Source organism: Hipposideros armiger, unplaced genomic scaffold (assembly GCF_001890085.2).
Source record: "Hipposideros armiger isolate ML-2016 unplaced genomic scaffold, ASM189008v1 scaffold_133, whole genome shotgun sequence".
NCBI classification, from domain to species: domain Eukaryota; kingdom Metazoa; phylum Chordata; class Mammalia; order Chiroptera; family Hipposideridae; genus Hipposideros; species Hipposideros armiger.
In genome coordinates this window covers 3,211,357-3,219,442 of record NW_017731483.1, presented here as the reverse complement: position 1 = coordinate 3,219,442, position 8,086 = coordinate 3,211,357, and positions in this window count along the sequence as shown.

Sequence of the window (8,086 nt, the reverse complement as noted above, 5' to 3'; positions counted from 1 at the left end):
CAAGCAAAAGTTCCTTCATATGGTCTTAGAGTGAGACATCGTTATGATGTAGCTTCGACCCAGTCCCCGGGTCTGGACATGGGATTCCTTACCTGAACATACTAGTTTCTTTTCACAGCTGAAAACTGCCACACATAACCGTGATCTGGAGGAGACAGGAGTTTGAAAAATGCAAAGCTCTCCCAAGCTGTATGAAATCTCTAAATCCCATGTGTGAGGAGACTCAGTTCTTGTATTATAATTGCTTTCCTTAGTCGGGCCCTTAGGGATAGGCCCTCAATGAGATATTAGGCAGGTTCCAACTCTCATACTTGTGATTTTGCATTCAGATCTCTGCTTTTGCTGAAGTACTTAGATGAAAAACAGGCAGAGAGCTCCCTGCTGGGAAGTCATGTGAGGGAAGTCTGTGCGTTGCTTGCTGCTGCAAGATTAGGGAGACTCCTGCACTCTCAGGAGTGTCCCCCATTTGCCGGTCCCAGACATCAGCATGAATAAATCTCTCTTGAATCCTGGACAGCTCCTAAAGCCTAGGGGGTCTGCTGTCCCCTTTCCCAGGGGCCTGTGGCTATAATTGCTTCCACAGCTGAAGGACCTGGAGAAGAAGTGTAAGGTAGCTAAAGGAACTGTAGGTGTGGAGCATGGAGATGAGATAATTGGGGTGGGAGGTTTTCACCCTGAAGCCATCCAGGGACTGAGGGGTAGTCTGTTCCAAAGAAGACACCTCCTTGTGTCCACAGCTTTGCCCCTCCAGGCCCAGAGTGCTCCTCCCCACTAGGTTGGCTGTGTGAGCAGTGGTACTCAAAATATGGTCCCCAGATCAATAGCAAATGGAGCTTGTTGAACATGCAAATGACAGGCCTCGTCAAAGACCTACTGATTCAGAATCGGGGAGGCCCTGAAATCTGTGTTTTAGCAAGGCTCCTGGGGGAGTTGTGTGCATGTAGAAATTTGAGAAGCACTGGTTTAGAGCCCAGATATTGCTTTGCTGAAGAGTGTGAAGATCTTGGGAGAAATCATATGCAGAGAGGTGACTATAAGCTTGTCTTCATTCCCTTTGATGTAACAGAGATGCACACAGAATTGGGCTTTTATGGTCCTCGTCAGTTCCTGCATCCACCAGGCCACCTTGGCTAATCCAGTTTTTCTTCCATTTGCCCATGAGTGGTTTATTTCAGCTTTGACAGTCCCAAAGAAGCATCATTCTTTCACTCTCCACTCTTTCAACTCCAGTTTGAAACTACCGTCTTCAAGGCATTCTCAATTCCAATTCAATTTCTTTACCTCAGTTCCCCTAGTTATGGAGTTTTCTCTAGTCTTTCTCCTTCTTCGTTCAAGGGCCATGCTCCCCCTCTTTTAAGTTTTTCTTTTTTGTTCTCTACCTTCTTCAATTTCTGAAATAATAACTCTCCTGACTGGATTTTATTTTTTATTCTTCATATCTCTGGCAACTTCCCACATCGCTGTCCACAAGCGTTTTAAGACAGGATCGTCTCCACCCATCATTGATTTCCATTTTAAATAACTCGATTTTAGTTCATCATGCCTCCCTCTAAGTGAGTTACTCCTAATCTCTTTAATTTGGGGGTGTTGGGTGGAGGAGGATATGTACTCAGGCACTATGATAAAGTTGCCAGGTTTTGGTTGGGAAGCTATAGAGCCTATTCGAGCTACAAAGTAATGGGAAGCATGGGAGGTTTCTAAGAGTGATGAGCTGAGCCAACCAGGTTTAAACTTAGCTCAATTCAACATGCATTTATTGAGTGCCTGAACACTGACTAAGATGTGTACTGGGTGCTCAGGAATAGGCCCGTGACACATAATGACACACTTAACAGCAGGATGAGGTTCAGACAAAAAGGAAAACCCACCACCGGCAGACCCCAACTACTAATTAGGCATGTTCCTTTGCACTTAGTAGACACTTAAGAAAATCTTTGTTAAACAAAGAAAATTTTCAGACTAACATGGCTTTGACTGTCAAAGCTGTGAATTTGGGTGTCCACAGGAGGCTTTGGGTAGTGTTGTTTTTTGCGAGGCTGGGTGCACCCATGTTTCCTTCCAGTCCTACTTGCTTCCCTTTAGCTTCTGTGATAATGGATGGGGCAGCAGCGGGATGGAGTTTTACTGGAAAATGTGAAGGAAGACACTTGGACTCAAGACAAAAGAGAACTGGTAAACATATTAGTCTTTGGGGAAATCTTACTGCAAATTGCTCTGAAGAATGTAGATTGAGAGAAAAAGGACAGACACAAAGAAAGGGTGAGGAAGGAGAAAGAAAGTTTTAAAAGCAAACAGGAATTATAGCTTAGATTGGATGGGCGTGTTTCACTAATAAACCTAATAACCCAAAGAGTCTCATTAGATTATTAGCAACTATATTTAAAATTTAAATGTAAAATAAGTTTTGTAGGTACAAAGTGCCCATCAGACTCTTTATCACTTCTCCCTGGGTTGACAACTAATGTAGCAACCTGAGGGGGCGGGGGTGGGAGGGTCATAATGGTACCATAACGAGAAGGGACTTAGGACGGCCCAAGCTTTACCACAGTCTTAGTGTGTGATCTTTGGCAAGCCCCTTCCCTTCTCGGGGCTACAGTTTCTTCCCTGTAAATGAATACTTTAGACTTGGTCAGTGGTTCTAAATGTGTGGTCCCTGAACCAGCAACATGGCCAGCATCTGGGGACTTGCTAAAAATGCAAATTCCTACTGCATCAGAATCTCTGGGGTGGCATCCATCCATCTGTCTTTTAACACGCCCTTCAGGTGATTCTGATGCATGCTCAAGTTTGAGACCCACTGGACTAGACATCCTGTGTTTCCGTAAGTGAAGCGATTGAAGCATATGCAAAGCAGACGGAGGCAACCGAGGCAGATGATGTTGGTGCTCTGCTCCAGGCCATCAGTTGACAGATACTTGGTCTCAGAGTGTTGTGGGGCTGCTTTCCCCATTATTCCCTTCATCCAGAGCCAGATGACCCACTGTAGGTACCATAAGCACATACCCAGAGCACTAACAAGGCAGGGCCACTCACCATTATCTTTGTATGGAAAAAGAATTGATACCTGATGTTTCCCCCCCAAAATATAAGTGGTCCCCAAAGGAAAACTCAGAACTTTGTTAGACCTCTTTGTATTTAGCTCATAGCTTAGTGCTTTGTAAACATTTTTTTAAATTCTCAGGGCAGGGATGGGGATGTGGTAGGCACTACTGTGTAACCTTTTCAAAGTTGAAGATAAACTGCCCTGCCTTTCTCCTTGTTTTCCCATGAGGTATGCAGTGAGCCATTTACCATGCTCCTTGGACTCTAAGAAGCATATCTTTTTACCTCTGAGATTGGGGTGTGTCTTACAACGGATGGTGTCTTAGATCCAAAAAAAATATGGTACACTGTTGGCACTGTTGATGTTCCTAGAAGTCATTCTATGTCAGCGCTCACCCATATCCTTTTCCGAAGTCTTAGATTGTCTTATAACCCCTGTCTGGAATTAGAGTTCATGGGCAGTATGCACCCTGGTGAGGCATTCTGACAAACTCAAGCAGAAAGGATTGACTTGGTTCTTTGTAGAGCTTCCCCGGTTATGGTGGCCCCAAGGTTATTCTGTGCTGGGGTGAGCAGCTTCCTCTGGGCAGCAGGACTACTTTGGGGGGATGATTAATGTTCTGGAAAACAGTATAGTGGATGGACAAGGCCTTAGATACACGGTCACCCTCAAGGAGCTCACATCCTAGTGGACATAGCATAAACGTCAACAAGGAAGAATAATGTCATATGCTAAATGCTGTAACAGAGGCAAACATAAGCTTCCACAGAAGGGAAAAATGGGTTTGTTGGGTGTGACTTCACAGAGGTGGTGATGTCGCCTGGGTCTTGAAGAATAGGAAATCGCTAAGTGGAAAAGGAGAGCAAATAGCACATTCGAAAACACTTAGGGTACACTTACAATGGGTGAATTTTATGTATGTAAATTATAAAGCTGTTTAAAAAAAAATTAAAGGAAAGTGCTTAGAACCCAAAGTGCAAGGTGCATTTGAGAAATGACAAGGAAATCTTTGTGACCAGCAAAGAGGGTGTTTGTGTGAGTGACTAGAGAGGAGGCAAGAGGGTGTGGTTGTAATCAGACTGAAGTTTTGTGAGTCATACAGAGAAGTTTAAGTGGTCAGAAATTTAGCAAAAAATATTGGGTAGAAAACAGAGATTTGGAAGTCAATAGGATAGACGGTAAAGCTGTGGGATTTGTTGCAATTGGCCAGAAAAAGTTGCTGTTATTTAGCACTAAATGTAACTCAGATTTTCTTGGCAGCCCGGGCAGAAAGAAATGTGTGGTGAATTAGATAGCTTTCATTAACTGATAAAGGGAAACATGTCGGTTTGTCAGAAGAGACAAATTATTTTCCTAGCGCTAAGCTCAAAGAAATTTCTAATGTGCACCTTAATATTGACGTCTTTGAACAACACAGTTTAAAATAATTACACATTTCCTTATACGAACTCCTGAGTCCATGAGGATGGCGACTCTGAGTATGTGACTCATCTCTGTAACTCTAGAAGTTGGGACTCAGTAAGTACTCGTGAAATGACTGAGTGATTCTCAGAGGCAGTGGGGGGCTTGCTGCTCAGGACCCTCTGCTTCCTGGAGGGGAGACAGGAGCTGTGCTTAGTCATTAAGGTCCCACAGGGCAGGCAGCATCACAGTGACAGTGGTGGGGGAGGACACCCTGCAATTAACTCATCAGGGGACTTTGGATTATATCTAGCTGCAAATAACAGAAAATCCAAAATAACAGGGACATTAACACACAATGGATTAATTTTCTCTAACTTATTTTCACAAAGTGAACTTATCTGTGTGACCCCCCAACCAAATAAAATACACAGCATTACCCAGAAGCCCTCCTGTGCCCCCTTTCAGCCACTAAGCCCTACCCAAGGCTAGCTACTATCTTCACCTCGAACATACATAGATTAGCTTTGTCTGGTTTTCAACTTTGTTAAATGAAATCATTAGTATGTGTATTTTCATCTGGCTTCTGTTTTAACCTCTTTTTATTGCAAAATCATACACAGATACAGAAAACTACAAACAAATACATAATTTAGTGAGTTCTTATAAGGGTTCTTTCTATACAATGAATTCGTATAACCTAGGTCAAGAAATAGAACTCTGCAAGCCAGCCCAGGCCCCACACCCATGTGCAGTCTCAGCTCCATTCCTCTGAAATTAATCACTCCCCTGACTTTAGAATGATCATTTCCTTGCATTTATTTTTTACAATTTTATCACCCAACTCTGCTTCGTTAGACACTCTATTTTAATCTTCCTCATAAACGTTATGTCATTTAAATCTCTTTTAATCTACTAGCCACCTTATCTTTTTCTCACAACCGATCTGTTGAAGAACCCGGACCATTTGACCTGTTGAGTTCCCCACCGCCTGGATTTGCTTGTTGCACATTCATGATGCAATTCAACATATTCCCCTGTTCTTTGCATTTTCTATAAAACTGGCAGCTGGTACGGAGGCTCTACAGACTTGGGTTTGATCCCACTGGCAAGGCCCTTAGTGGCATGGCATTCTTTCATCAAGGGGCACATAATGTTTGATTATGTCCCCTTGTGTGATGTTAGCAGCAGGTACTCAGTGCCAAGGTCCTCTAATTCACTGGAAGTTGCAAAATGGTGATGTTCTAATTCTATCATTTTTTATTCACTTATATGTTGCACTACTTTTCATAAAGAGATGTTTCCCTTCCCTGACTATTTTTTTACTCAGAGCTATAGTCAGCCAACTCATGAGAGCCAATTGTGCTCATCTCTTCCCAACCCCACGTTCACTGTTGTCACATTGGTAGCTTGAAATTGGCCGTGGTAGGAGTATTTACACCATGAAAATTGGCAAATGATACAAATCAGGGCATCCCCCCAGAAAGCCAGTTGTTAAACATTCACAAGCACACTGCTGGGTATGGTTCACATAGGAAAGGCAGAAGAAACACTTGAATCCTTCCTCGTTATTTACCAGCTTTCGAGATAATAAATTGGTTCCCTAGCATCCTCCAAAAGGGACCAAATAGGTTTTTCTTAATATATCATTATGAATCATTATGTTCAATATGGATTTAAACATATTGGATGAGTTCAACCCAGTGCTCTCATTATTCTTATTGAGACTCAGATTGTCCATCTTGGGCCAGTGTGGAGATATGATAGTTGGGCCTCTAGCAGATATTTATGCTAATCATTTATCTGAGTTTATAGCCATGATCTTACTATTTGTTTTTCATTTGTCCCACTTTTTTCATAGTCTTTTTCCTATCACCATTTGCCTTATTTTGAATTAATGAACCATTTTTTATTATTTTATTTTCCCCTATTTGAACTTCTTAATTACACACTCTTTTACTATTATTGGGTCTTCAGGAAAGTCGTGACGCATTTTTGCATTGAAAAACAGAAAAATATGTCATGACTTTCCCAATGACCCAATATTTTAGTGGCTACTCTAGCAAGTACAACATATATTCTTGGTTTCTTATAGATCCAGACTGCTTTTTATCTTTTTGTTCCACAGTCTTTAGCATACGTTTCCATCTTCAAGGTCACCTCATGGTCCCAGTGGCTGCTAGAGCTCCAGATATCATAACCACATCCCAGGCACAGGAAGAAAGAAAGAAAGGGGGAAGGGCAAAAGGGAACACTCCATTAAAGAGCTTTCCTGGGAATCTCTTCCCATGACTTCTTAAATCCTAATGCGCACCTTTATCTGAATCAGGGCAGGCTAAGAAATGTAAAGTTTCAGTTGGGCATAATGCCTGGACTGTGCTACTAAGGAGGACATGCAGAATGAGTACAAGGTAGGCGATGAGCAGTGGCTGCCTTAATTTCTCTCTTCAGACCTCATCTGAAAAAGCAGACAGTTGGATTAGATAACACCTAAGACAGTTTAAGATTTCTAAATATAGTCAAAAATACTTTTACCTCTCTGCCTTCTTAATAATTTAAAGACAAATAAGCAAGCATTTTTTCCTTAATGAGAATTCTGTGTTACCTTTCTGAACCTTTCTAAAACTCATTTTTTATGTTGGGAAGAAAATTCAGTGTGAAAAATCTAATAGAAAAGTGAACAATTGAACAAAACGTTCCATCTGGCTCTAGGAAAGAAAAATGTCCTATCCCCTCTCTCCCCGTCTCAAAAAATATTTGAGGCAAGAGATTCTTTGCATAATTTGGACAAAGATTATTAGAGTAGTATTGTTCAAGTGTCTCAGGAACGGGGCAGTATGAGAGCAACACAGCAATCCGTCTGTGGGTAGGGATGGATGGTGTAGGTACATGTACACAGAATTGTAGACTGAGAACTGTAGGGCCCAGAGGGACCTTGTACATCATATTATCAAAGCCTTTCATTTCAGAGGCGGACAAACTGAAGCATGAACTGGGCTACGGGGTTATTCTAGAAGACATGACTTAAAAAAATTTTTTGTGTGTATCATCTTATCGTGTACTTCTTAAAAATCAATCTGGCTGCAGTTAAACTGGGATTTCACTAAGCCTGCCAGTGACTAGGGGAAACCTATCTCAGGCAGCGCTGCGCTGGATTCCACACAGGGGAAAGCTGATGAAAGTGAGCATTGTCCTTAGCGCACCGTGCTGGCAAGCAGACCCAGAGAGACAGCGCCCTCTGACCTTCTCCCACGCCATCTGCTCTCCTAGCCCTACAAGCCCTTCACAGGCAGCACACTGTTGGTGTTGCTGCCGAGCTCCCTTCTGTGGGGCTGACCTGGCTCTGGGTCTTGGAATGGGTAATGATGGTGGTGAAGATCATCCCTAGAGGTGTATAAAACGCTTCTGTATGAGATATTACTCATAGCCAACTTGTGAAGCAGGCAAAGCGGATGGAGAATGTTAATTTGCATGCAGGTCAAATCCCCTTGTTTTACAAACATGGATAGAGGCCTCATGAATTTAACTAACATTCCTAAAATCTCCAAGTTAGCTAGGGGAAGAGGAAGGCCTAGAGTTCAAGGTTTCTAAGTTGGTCTCAGATAAACATCAGAACTGAAAGCCATGCTATATAAATGTTAT